This window comes from Acipenser ruthenus, chromosome 14 (genome assembly GCF_902713425.1).
Source record: "Acipenser ruthenus chromosome 14, fAciRut3.2 maternal haplotype, whole genome shotgun sequence".
NCBI lineage: Eukaryota > Metazoa > Chordata > Actinopteri > Acipenseriformes > Acipenseridae > Acipenser > Acipenser ruthenus.
In genome coordinates, this window is record NC_081202.1 from 36,701,515 (window position 1) to 36,716,107 (window position 14,593).

The window sequence follows — 14,593 nt, forward strand, 5'->3', positions numbered from 1 at the left end:
TGCAATAACATTTACTGTGTATACAGACAGTAATCCATTATATTGCAGTTTATTTTAGTAAAACTGCAGTGTATTTTTGTACGGATTTATACACAAAATAACGTTGATGACTCGAAGTTGAAGTGTGTAAAATAAATGAAGTAGCCCAGCCACGTACGCACACACAGTCACACGCACAAACATAAATACAGGTAACATACACACACATACATACATACATACATACACCATGAGTATGTACGGCGCAGCACGATTGACATTACATTGCAGATACAACATATATTAGATAGATTTTCTCTGGCGATATAACAAGGACTGCAAATGCTTTACCATTAGTTACACAATCAAAGCAACATGTGTCCACTGCTTTTATTGAACGCACTGTAGCAATCGCAACAGGAAAGATACAGCGTAACTAGGAATGTAAACAACTCACACATGCCAAAAGTCTCTAAATAATTGACCCAATAAACGTTTACCCATGTTACAATTAGGAATAAACGTACACAATGACAAACCAGGTCTGTTTGTATAGCGTACAGTACCTCTAATAAATCACTAGTAGCGACTGTTTTTTTTTTGTTTGTTTGTTTTGTATTTTTGTTTTATTAATTTAACAAATAGCATCTATGCTGTGTGCTGAATCACATTGTCATAACAAAACAACATTATATTTAGATAGTCATGTTAAATGACAGCGCTCACTTAAGAATATGAACTCATAAACAAGTTAGTAAAGGGGGAAAACGGGGGCAGTGCCTTAAAAAGGGCGTAGATCGACGTTTATTTAATCCAATCAGAAAAGCTTTTAGAAAAGCACACCACTTGAACCAGCCATTGAAAATGTTTCTCTGCCCAAGTTTGACTGGTCCGCTGTCCAACTGGTGCGCTTGCGTGGTTTGAAAATAATTGTGCTTTTTTGCTGATGCCAGCAGACTTATTTCTTTAGGTGTGGCTTCCACTATGACACAAATAGGAGGCAATACCTAAACGCGGAATGAATATCTACTTCATTTAGCTTTTAGGCAGCAGTGGCTAAAATAATACGAGGTCGGGAACAGTGAAAATTCCACCAGCAGTATCCCCTTTTCACGTAAACGTCTCGCTGTCTTGCAAGAAACTGTAGGTCCGATTTCTTAAGCTTTTGATGTCGTATCACTTTTAGAACAGGTTGATTTATCAATGAGAAACAGTTTGTTAACCTTTTCAGTGCCCCAAACTTCCCCTGAATTTGCTATATATTGTGGTTTCTTTTTTATACATTCTCCTGCTTCTAATATATATATATATATATATACACACACACACACACACACACACACACGGCTGTGGCCAATATAAGTAGCTAATTTTGCTTTATAAAGTCGAATGAAACTTGCTGAATAATGTTACGTTAACCTAGTGAATTACATACCACTTTGTAGTTTTCCATATACTTAACGAAAAACTGACAAAAATGTGACATTTTGAAATCTAACATGAAATGCTGTACGACTATTATGGCTTCCGGTAGACTTTTGTAATATAACTTCGTAGTTTCTTTGATTACATGATGTTAAATAAAATTCTAGGTGATGCAAAACTTTTGGCCATAGCTGTATTTATAGAAAGAGGGAGAGAATAACTATAACCAAGGAGAATTGGAATACTCATCATCAGTCACTAGAAATAATAAAGAAGTAATTGATAAACTAAAAACTCACTTTTATTAATTAGCTACAAAGAAGCTTGTGTCCTGCCCCTTTGGGGAATGTAAACAAATAAGGTCTTATTTCTGAGGTTTAGTGCACTTAAGACTAAACAGTTACACTAACATTTTACAGTAAATACCTATTTAGCTGGTATTTACAACACAGATATTTAATCTGTAAGCTTTTCAGGGTTAGAAACTGCACCCAGAACTACCCTCAATAAGTATATCATTTATGAAAGAAATTAGGATCTGGGCCCTGTTAACACAAATTGTTCATCCCTGATAAGGTAGCTGCATGAAAAACTCCGAAAGGTAACCCTACAGACTCACCCTAACCACAATACAGATATTCAGAACAATATCAAGACAATGTAAAAAACATACATTAAAACTATGTCATTGCCTTTCCCTTCATTCAAGCTTTCAATACACGATGACTGTGCATTATTTTGGTTGTGTGAATAGGGTATTACTTGGGATGTGATTGGTGCAATAATTCAAAATCAGATATAGCAGAGACCTGATTGCTCATATATGGGTAAAGTTCGTGAAAAGAAGGATCTCAGTAATTCAGCTGCAGCAACATGGGCTTGACAACCCATTCCATACAAGCCCACTGTGAGACCTTCTACCCTTCTGGGCTGTCTCCACTCCACCTTCCAAATTGGTCTGTGCCAAGTTCAAAATAGATACAAGACTGGACCATATTGATCAAGGTGTTTTAAATCCAGAAGAAGATCGTGTGTCCCCTAAAATAAATAGGCTCCCTCAGCCTGGCCTCACAATTCATACCTTTAGCCCTGTGGCTATTTTAGTTGCGCTTCTCTGAACTCTCTTCAAAGTCACAATATCCTTTTCATTGTGTGGAGACCAAAACAGTACACAGTACAGTAAGCATGGTCTGACCAGGGCATTAAACAACATCAGCATGTATTTATATACCTTCATACACTATCAAAAGGTTACAAAAACAATTAATAAAGGCAATCTTGCATGACAATCTTGTATTTCCCTTACCAAATGATTTTCAACGGCAATGTAAGTTTTACCTGAGCATGGGAATCAAAGGACAAGTTCCAATTTAAGAATGACATTAACAAATGCATATCAAAACTGTTTGGAATGAATGCTATTCACACCACAGTGCGTACATTTTCAGAAACGGGAGGATGTGGACAAAAGAAATGTATTGCCTTTTTCAAAATGGTCATCATGATTCACTTGGATTTTGCACTGCAAATATACACACATACACAAGGTACCAAGTCTTGCAGCATTGACAGTTAAAACTAATTTTACACAAAACACCCTTTCTTATAATAGATGCACCTTATTAAGATTGAGTCACAATGTTTTGAGTCATTGGTCAAATATTAGTATTGTGACTTGCCAATCATATGATGATTTAACCAACTCACACTGGTTTCAACTTCCTGCATGCAGTATCATAGAGTTTCTGTTTTTGGGGTTTTATTAATTGTATGTTTCTGTGCTTATTTTGAGCTATTTTCGAGCTTTATGTAAATCGTTTTTTTTTTTTTTTTTTGTTTTGTTTTGTTTTCGGGGCTTTCGTTTTTGATAAGACTGTATGAAATTAGTTTTCGGTTACTTTCCAAAATGCTTGAGTGTTTTTGTGTGTGTGAGAGAGAGAGAGAGAGAGAGAGAGAGAGAGAGAGAGAGAGAGAGAGAGAGAGAGAGAGAGAGAGAGAGAGAGAGAGAGAGAGAGAGAGAGAGAGAGAGAGAGAGAGAGAGAGAGAGAGAGAGAGAGAGAGAGAGAGAATATGTATAGTAACTCGACAATATTTGCACACTTTGTACCTTCTTTCCTTTGCTGTCTTCCACAACGAAATCCCTGTGGTCACGGGCACATTCTTCTGGAGATTTTGTGTGTAGGCATTTTTGTACATGTCGCCACAATTTTGTTTTAAATCCTCTGTATTTTAACTGTAATACAGCTTTAAATCTCCTCTATCCTGATAGTAATCTCGTTTTAAAGTGGAGTCTCCAATAGAAATGTAGGAATGTGCTGTCACTCAGTAGTTGGGGCGGGTTTAAAGTATTCAAAACATAACGTTTAAATGACAAAGCGTTTTCCGAAAACTAATATTTTTTCATGCAAAGTACTGTAGTAGCCTATTTGAACAGACCAGACATTTCTGAGATAGAACGGAGACCAATTCAATATAGTGTTTTATCGAAGTGTCAGGTCTTAAATTCAAAGATTACTATCCTATACCGCTGTTCAGATTCCCCACAATGTGCAACCAGCCTTTCCAACAGCTCCTTCTGTTCTATATTACCAGACATTATTTTAAATTATCACGTCATTTTAAAGCTGGAAAACATTTGCTGCTTCAGTATGGGCCATTAACAAATACATACGGACTTTAACAAATGTATTACTTTATCCCTAACTAGACAAATGGATGCATGCAGACTGACTACAGATTACTATTTTCTCTGTTTTCTAAAACCACGTGCAGGAATGAAGGTCAGAGTTTGCACATGTGCAGTACACTATCAGAATAAGTTTTGTAAAAAGTGTGTTTACATGATATACATTTGGTTAGTTTTTGGAAATTTCTAGGTGCTGTTTTTCCGAAAACTGACTTTAGGAATATTCTGATACATTTTCCGAAAACTGTGTTTACATGACTTTTGATATCCGAATTAGTTTTCGGAAAACTTCGTTTTTTGAAAAATATTGAAATTCTTATGTTCATGTAAACACACTATTATATACAAATCAGGAAGGCAGGATATTGCCCAGCAGCACAAGGACATGTATTTATTATTATTTTTGTAGTAGGTTTTATTTTTTTAAATGTGAAAAGGATAAAGTCATCGTGAATTCATGAACCATTTCCACAGTTTTTACAGTGTTTTCCAATGTTAATTGGCTATCCACCATTTTTTTTGTATTGGGGGTGTTTTATCTGGTTTTATCAGTTAAAACCGAAAATCAGAAGCCCTAAGTATAAACAACTCCCTCTGTAATAACTTGGTGTACACAGCAAAGTCCTTTTGAGCATCCCCCGAATGGGTCTTCACAGAGCGTACAGTTTAGGGAAGATCTGTCAGGCACCATGGTAATGTATGACATCCAAATAACAAAATACTAAATTGGCACCCAGACTTCTTGAGGATTTATTGAATGGCCTCCTTCCCCATGGTATTATGGATTTATTTATTTTAAGAACAGTAACTTTCTTGTGTCCTGAGGATGATACTGTGGCATGCTGTGGTTGAAAATGTACTGAAGTATTCAATATGTTTTTAAAAGATGATCTGCCTTATAGCACAATACCTTAGTTTTTCAGTTGAAATTTCCAAAATCTCTTCCAAAGGATGTTATGCTTTGCAGCCTTGTGGTAGGTCACTCATGTTTACACAGTCACTATTCTTTGTGTATTTTGTTTTTGAATTCTACTTTTTATGTTAGGGTGTGTGCTTTTTAGAGTAACACCATTTAATCATCTGCCACTTAGGAACACATTCTGCTGGTAATTCATGCTGAGCACAGAGATACTGCTGGCATAAAAAAAATGTATTGGAACCGAAAAAAAAACACAGTACATCCTGGCGCAGATGCATGGTAAATACATCTTCATGGACATGATCTTACGTGCTGCTAAATCCTTTCATTTAGATGCTGTGCCATTTCTATTTTTGCATTAGTTCTTACCCTTGAAAATACTGACACTCACAAATGGGGGCTGTACCTTGGCAGCCCATGGCCATAAAACCTTTTATATATTCACTTCACATCTAAATGAGTGTTACTTTAAACGTTATACTATTCCCTTCACTGCCAGTGCTATCAGGCACACATCAGAATTGAGAGCGTTAACGTTCTTTATTTCTTTAATAAGAAATATTAGGCGATGATTATTGGGGGTGATTCAATATGCCATAATAAAACCAGTATTCAAGACTGCTTGTACTTGGATTTGCCTTCTCAGAACTCTAGTTCTGCTTCACTCTGAATGTTGTAAAGAAACACCATCAAGATGGTTAGTGTACTGAAGACAGCAGAGATATGGTGTGAAAATTGTTCCCCTCAAACTGCCTCAAGGACTGATTTTCATACATTTAAATGGGGGGGGGGGGGGGGGGGGGGTTGGGATGTGTAACAGGGCGAGGAGCCCTGTACTTATTATTTATTTATTTATTTTTAGAACGGGGTCTCCCCCTCCGCCCCTGTGCAGATTATTGTTTTGTATTTGTTTGTTTTATGATTTATTTGTATTTATATGACGGCGAGGCGCCGTGTGTTTTTGTATTTATTTAAAAATGTATTTACGGTGTAGCCGTGTGTTTTGTTTTATTTTGTATTGTTTTAATAGCGTGGATGGGAAGCCCCATCCACAGTAATTAAAAACCTCGTGCAGAAGGTGACCACTCCCGAGTTAATTAATTGTTTAAATTGTTGCTAATCGGGAGATGGTCACCTGTATAAAAGCCTGCAGCTCTCTGCACTCCGGGTGGGTGTTCAAGAGGAGGAACAAGAGTGAGCGAGCGAGAGAGAGAGAGAGAGAGAGAGAGGGAAAATGAAACTTAAAAAACATATAGGATCAGTGAAGGCTACTGCCCAGCCTGACCTGTATTGTTTAGTATTTTGTGTTCGTGATTATTTTGTTTAAATATTTATTTTCACTCTGAGCAAATCTTTTTTTAAAACCTTTTATTTATTTTTGTATTGAAATAAACAGAGCGCAGTGTCTCTTTTTGACTGCAGTACTGCTTTGTGTTTTGCTTCCTGACTCTGGCCTGACGTCACCACACGTCCACCCTGTCACAGGGTGTTTATTCAATTTGAAGACTGAGTTGAAGATTGTTTCACTGACTAACATAATGGCCGAACAAAGATAAAAAAAAGTAAAGGCCTCAGCTGCTACTAACTGCCTAACACAGTATGTTGTCGTGGTCTTTAGTTATGGAGTTACAATGTTAGGCGAAGTCCCAACAATAATAACAAAAAAGGGATGTCTGGTCAGATATGTATTATCCACATGTACTGTATTACTACTTGGCTGTCTTTTCATGTAGAAATGGTCAGATTAAAAAACACAGCAAATAAAGAAAAGTTTTTGTCTCAAAACAATAAAATAAATGTGTCTGACATTTGGTTTTGCATGGAAGGCTTCAACTGTAGGGGCAAAGGCAAACCACATATTTACATTGAACTCTTTCATATATTTACATTTTAGGGATGAGCAGCACCTGGTATCTGGCAATAATTAATAAAGCAGCTTGTAAAACACTAGACAATGAGTTATTTCAATGATATCTGAGCTTAAGTTATATAAAAAATGAAGTCCAGAGGAAAGGAAGTACCATTTCCTTTTTTGTATTTAAAAAGTCGCGTGGAAATGACGGTGTTGCAATTAAACCACTGGTATTGACACACTTGCATGGACTGCAATTGATACCATTGTAGCTGCACTTGTGCTAACATTGCTGTGTAGTACATAAACACAAACTGCCTTACAGGTACGAAATAATCAGCACATATGATTTACATTGTTCCTTCCAATGCTAACTTCACAAATTCTAATAAACTGCTTCCAAAGCTACTTTACAGTGGCTCTCAAAAGTATTCACCCCCCTTGGACTTTTCCATTTTATTGTGTTACAACATGGAATCAAAATGGATTTAATTAGGAGTTTTTGCCACTGATCAACACAAAAAAGTCCATAATGTCAAAGTGAAAAATAAAATCTACAAATTGTTCTAAAATAATTACAAATACAAAACAGAAAATAATTGATTGCATAAGTATTCACCCCCTTGAGTCAATATTTGGTAGAGTCACCTTTGGCAGCAATTACAGCCATGAGTTTATTTGGTTAAGTCTCTTGGTGGACATTTGGTGAACAGCAATTTTCAACTCTTTCCACATATTCTCAATTGGATTGAGGTCCGGGCTTTGACTGGGCCACTCCAGGACATTGACCTTTTTGTTTTTAAGCCACTCCAGTGTGGCTTTGGCTGTATGTTTGGGGTCATTGTCCTGCTGGAAGATGAATCTTCTCCGAAGTCCCAGGTCTCTTGCAGACTTCAGCAGATTTTCCTCCAGGATTTCTCTGTACTTTACTGCATCCATTTTGCCCTCTATCTTCACGAGCTTTCCAGGCCCTGATGCAGAGAAGCATCCCCATAGCATGATGCTGCCACCACCATGCTTCACGGTAGGGATGGTGTTCTCAGGATGATGTGCGGTGTTAGGCTTGCGCCAAACATAGCGCTTAGCGTTGAGGCCAAAAAGCTCTATTTTGGTCTCATCAGATCATAGAATTTTTTTCCACTTGGTCTCAGAGTCTCCCACATGCCTTCTGGCAAACTATAGCCGAGATTTGACGTGAGTTTTTTTCTACAATGGCTTTCTTTTTGCCACTCTCCCATAAAGGCCAGTTTTGTGAAGCACCCAGGCTATTGTTGCCATATGCACAGTGTCTCCCAGCTCAGCTGTGGAAGACTGTAACTCCTTTAGAGTTGCCATAGGCCTCTTGGTGGCCTCCCTGACTAGTGCCCTTCTCGCCTGGATACTCATTTTTTGAGGACAGCCTGTTCTAGACAGATTCACAGTTGTGCCATATTCTCTCCATTTCTTAATAATGGACTTTACTGTGCTCCGGGGGATATTCAATGCCTTGGAAATGTTCTTATATCCTACCCCTGATTGGTGCTTTTGAAGAACCTTATTCCGGATTTGCTTTGAATGTTCCTTCATCTTCATTATGTAGTTTTTGTTAGGAAATGTACTAACCAACTGTGGGACCTCCCAGAGACAGGTGTATTTAACCTGAAATCATGTGAAACACCTTAATTGCACACAGGTGGACTCCATTCAACTAATTATGTGACTTCTAAAGACAATTGGTTGCACCAGAGCTTATTTAGGTGTGTCATAGCAAAGGGGGTGAATACTTATGCAATCAATTATTTTCTGTTTTATATTTGTAATTAATTTAGAACAATTTGTAGATTTTATTTTTCACTTTGACATTATGGACTTTTTTGTGTTGATCAGTTGCAAAAACTCCTAATTAAATCCATTTTGATTCCATGTTGTAACACAATAAAATGTGGAAAAGTCCAAGGGGGGTGAATACTTTTGAGAGCCACTGTAGGTTCTCTATAAAATGTTACCTCATTGCCACCTGTTGTACTGTGATATTTGTTTGTACTGTAGGATACAATTTGTCCTGGTTACCTGTCATTTTTATGAACCTCTTGTCCAGGTCTTCATTCAAAATGAGAATGTGTTCTCAACTGACTTACCTGGCTAAATAAAGTATTTAATTGAATTGAAAATAAATGCTACAGTGCACAGGTCTGCCTTTAAGGTCAATTCTCTTTCTTGATGTTACATTGTGTTTAAACATTAACTAAATCTGAACATTCTTAACATATATTGTGTGGTAAAACACAATATGCCAATGCCAGTGGACTGGCTGTCAAGTGAAGCTGCCAGACAGTCAAGTAAGAAATCAAATTTTAAGGTCACCGAACACCACGTTTGGACCCTGAGCCTGGATTTGAACTCCTTTGGTGTAGTATATGTAAGCTTTTCAGTAAGGGATTGTAGCATTACTGTGATGTGTAAAGTTTGGGACTGGAGGGAGTTCTGTTATTACACCTCCCAGCAATGCCATTATCACTACTAGAGTGAAAGAGTTTTAGAGCAGGGCTCGAGTGTCTGTGTGAAGTGTTTCATCAGGAAACACTTGTCAATAATAAGTGTCATTTTCTCAGACATGCTTTATTTTCCATTCCATTATTGAGTAACAACAGAACGACTGACCTCCATAGAAAACAATGGAAGAGGAGTGCCCAGCTGTTGTATAATATAATTCGGGCTTCTGATTTTCGGTTTTAACCAGTAAAAAATGAAATTGGTGTATAGCCAATAAACACCAGAAAAACTGTGGAAATGGTTACTGAGACACCAAAGGTGCTATATTAAATTATTATTATTATTATTATTATTATTATTATTATTATTATTATTATTATTTACTCAATTTACTCATCTTGACCACCCCTTTCCCATTAAAAAAAAATACCTTTCCCAGTGCAGCTGGGCAATGTCCCTCCTTTTTGATTTGTATCTATTATATACGTTCTGAATACTTTGCTTGTTAGCAGGAATTAAAGCTGTATTACAGTTAAGATACGGAGGATTTAAAACAGAATTTCAAATTGTGGCAAAATGTCAAAAAATGCCTAGACACACAAGAACCCCAGAAGAATGTGCCCGTGACCATAAGGATTTCGTTCTGGAAGACAACAAGGGAAAGAAGGTACAACTTAAGGTGCAAGTACTGTCGAGTTTCTACTATACATATTGACAGAAAAAAAAAACAAACACCCAAGCATTTTGGAAAGTAACCGAAAACAGTAATTCAACACAGTATATAAAAAGCCCAGAAAAAAAAAAAACATTTACATAAAAATCCAAAATAGCTAAAAATAAGCACCAAAAAATGAAATTAATAAAAAATGAAAACCAGAAGCCCGAATATAATAGTCAGCACTGTAAATACTTTCATAATTTGCAAATATGCAACTTTATATGAAAACCCTGTTACCATGCATGATTTCATTATGTGGTAGCCCAAGTAAACTGTTTGCATGATTTCATTCAAGATGGATAACTAAGGTTTAAAAATACATTTTCTTACATACTGTAGGAACGTTAGCAACATTCTCACTGGCTCCCATATTGTTGTGCTGAAAATCTTTTGGTTCTTTGATGGTTTTATATACATTCATTTGGGGTATGCAGATATTTTACAATGCTATAAACAGTTGCTGATCCTCCGTGGTACCTATTGCACTTCAGTCAAGTACATACATGCTTGTCTAATGTCCTCAGGACTGAGACATCTCGAATAAGCAGCCAGCTGTCTAGAGCAGCCACACATGTTCAGTCACACATGCTGTCAACACAGTACAGGTCCATTAACTGCCTAGATTGTGAAGAAATGCAAACGTTTCCACACATATTCCACAAATATGTATTTATCTTGATTTCTGCATTTCTATCATTCAACACTTAGGTAATTGCAAGGAATTCAATTATTATTTGTTTATTTAGCAGATGCCTTTATCCAAGGCAACTTACAGAGACTATGGTGTGTGAACTATGCATCAGCTGCAGAGTCACTTACAACAACGTCTCACCCGAAAGGCGGAGCACAAGGAGGTTAAAAGACTTGCTCAAGATCATGCAGTGAGTGAGCTGGGATTTGAAACAGGGACCTCCTGGTTACAAGCCCTTTTCTTTAACCACTGGACCACACAGCCTCCAATTTAGGCCTATAATTGCCAAATCAAGTGGTGTAATATTTTTTTAGTTCTTCAGGGTTCCCAAGCAATTAACTCTTCATAATTTAGTTATTCCTACATCTAATATACATCTTTATACAAGGTATTTATTGGAAATCTGGTAGAATTTGGGATTAAAATAATTTGTCTGTTGATTACCACTAGATTGCCAAAGCAACCAAAAAACAAAAGTGTGAATTGACCAGTGAAATTAGAGCTCAGGTGAGACCTCTTCACAAAGAAAGCTGTGATCAAGGGAATACTGCAGTAAAGCTAGGGATGCAGCCTGACAGACATTGCTAGGTCAAGGTGCCCAAGGAAGGTTTCCAATTGCTTCAAAAGGTTGTAATGGATATGGATCGGTTCCCAGCGGCTGATGAGTTAATAATACTGACATCAGCGTAAGACATGTCAGTATTATAGTAGTACTACATTTGCACTGAATTGCTCCGTACTTTGCCGTATTCTACTATTGCTCTTAAGTATAACTATTTCCTGTATGTTGTACTTGATTTTATTCTTATAGGTATCTGTATTCACAGTTTTTTGTATTTGCTGTTATTTGAAATTGTTCTTATCCATTTATCATACTTACTATGTGCTCTTAATGGAATTTACTCGTATATACAAACATTTTTACTGTAAGTTTAACTGCTCTTAGTCAAACTCGCTCTTAAATGTAATTATTTACTGTATTCTGTATTTTGCTCATTTGAATTTATTTTCTACTGATTTTACTGTACTTTATAACTGCTCTTATCTGTAATGTGATATTTTGTAATGTGATATTTTGTACTGTGATATTTTGTAACAACTGTATGTCACCCTGGATAAGGGAGTCTGCTAAGAAATAAATAAATAAATAAATAAATACATAAATACATAAATAATCATATTTTAGAAATTAAATACATATTTGCAAAAACGGATTTCTTTCAAAACTTCACATTTGAGATACATGTAGCTAATGGATGCACATGCATGTAAAATTAATGAATTAATTTGTAAACTACACTAAGAAACAATTGTCGATTTCACAGTCACTGTAATAAGATGCTGTGGCAGGGCAGAAGAAAGCCCTGTGTGTAAATAGGGAGCAGGGCAAAGCACTGCTGATTAATGTGCTGTATTGTGCAGCGTGGGTGGGGTTAAAGCACCATCATACTAAATCTGTGCAGAATGTCGCCGTGTCCGAATTCATTAATTGGCTGTTAATTCGGAGATGGCCACGTATATATATAAGCATGCCTTTTTGTGTATTTGAGGTGGGTATTCAAGAGGAGGAAGTGAGAGAGTGAGGTAAAGTATTAAAAATGATCTGTAGTACTGTAGTAAATTGAGGGCTTTGAGTGGGAAGCTGTACTCAAAAGCGTGTCCCTGAAGTAACATTAAACCACAGTGACTCTGTAAATTGAGCAAGGAGACAGTCGAAATACTGCGTCTGTAACCAGTCTCAATTTCTGGGAACTTTAGTTGTTTACACAAGAAACAAGAAGTTCACACTAAACCTCAACCACCACCACACCCAAGAAATATAGGACATTTAAAACTAGTGAGTTAAAAGAACAGTAGACTTGTGCTTCAGAGTCTAAATTATATAAGAAAATGTGGACCTGGATAAAGTCCTCTTCTTGACTTTTACCTTAAGTGTTTTTGAAGTTTTAGACAATTGTAAATCAAACTAATTTGTAAGGTTTGTGAAATAGCAGTAGTACAGCAATCTTTACGCAAACAAATACTGCAAAGCAGCTACACTGAAAACAATTAAGGCAAGCTCATTTGAATTTCGTTTTTTTGGGAGAAGCAATTTGAGGAACCAAATACCAAGGTTTTGATCTTAAGTTTATACAGGTGTATATACTTTTTTTAGGGTTTAGGATGATTTTAGAGGTCCCAATTATGTTCCCTCACTACAGCCACTCCAGTTAACTGCTGAAAGTCAGTGGGCGTCCTCCAATCCCACAACCAAGGCAATCAGGTCTTTATACCCAGGAGCTTGACAAAGGATGTTGGTGACCTGCCCCTGGAGCACAGCCCTAAAGTTGTCTGCTTAAGGAGACTCAATTCTTGCCCCCTAACCCGCAGGACCGCCAGAGCCAAAGTGACACTCTCTGATTGTTTAAAGGAAGTACCTAAGTATCACACCCCTTTCACTTCCTGTGTGACTGGTATTAGGACCCCATCTCACGCCACATAGTTTGCTTTTTTTAAATATCAATATGTTATTGTTTTCACAAAATATCAATACATTATCAGTTCATCTGCTAGTGTACAATAAACACGGCTTAAACGGAGGGTTTAGGTCGGCCAGGGTGTTCTCGGCTCACCGCGCACCAGCAACCCCTGTAGTCTGGCCGGGCGCCTGCGGGCTTGCCTGTAAGCTGCTCAGAACTGCATTTTCCTCTGACGCTGTAGCTCCGAGGTGGCTGCATGGTGAGCCTGCAGTGTGAAAAGAAGAGGTCGGCTGACGGCACAAGCTTCGGAGGACAGCGTGTGTTCATCTTCGCCCTCCCGAGTCAGCGCAGGGGTAGTAGCGGTGAACTGAGCCTAAAAATAATGTGGCTATTCTAAATTGGGAGAAAATGATAAAAAAAAAAAAAAAAAAAAAAAAAAAAAAAACTGCCGACTACTAAATTAAAAAAAAAAAAAATAGGTAATTTGTTTAGTTACACTATGTTTGAAATGAAATGAAATGATGTGTCTGCACCTTTAAAATTACAGTGAGTGAGACTGTAAGCAAGTACACAGCTGCACTTAATTTGTAAGAATTGTGGGGGTGCAAGCAATAATATTGTTCTTAAGAAGCGCACATTCAAAATCATAACACCTTTATTTGAAAGAGTATTGGACGTAGTGTTAGATGATTACAATCACGTGCAGGCCCCTCTCTCTCAGCCTCTCTCTGTCCCTCACAGTCTTTCAGCATCCCTTCGGGTTCAAGTCTTGGCGCAGTCTCCTGCTGCAGCGGCTTGCCACTCCTACAGTATATAGTCTTGGTGGAGGTCCTGCCCACCACCCGGACCGACCAGTCAGATCCATTCCCCACGACTCTCCGGCTCCCGCCAATTCTGGACAGTGATGAAGAATGACTCTGGCTGATGCATCCCTCGGCAGCAGGCGAGACCTCCCCCCCCACACACACGCACACGCACACTGTCTCCCTTTCTCTACTCCCATGGCGTGATCTCTTCCCTCACAATGCATGTAAGAGATAAGACAAGACAGGACAAGACAAACAAACGACAGACAAACAGTCCTGCAATGATGTTTTTTGGCATACTTTGTTTTGTTTTTGGTTTGCACTTCGGCGCCACCTAAAGTAAGTTTTAAAGTAAGAAATCGTAAAGTACGAACGTCCCTGGCAAAGTCTCTCTTTAGCGTATGCAAGAATTTGCAGCCTATCAAAAAATAATGTTAACGCTCTATTCAAAGTTACCAGAACGTTTTATTTTCAGTTTTGAAAGCCCGCAGGGTGCACATATCTAATGTCTACCTTTTTATATAGCGTTCAGTTTGCTTCTCAAATCAATGGCTAGGCCCATTGAAATTAAACACAACCCATCATT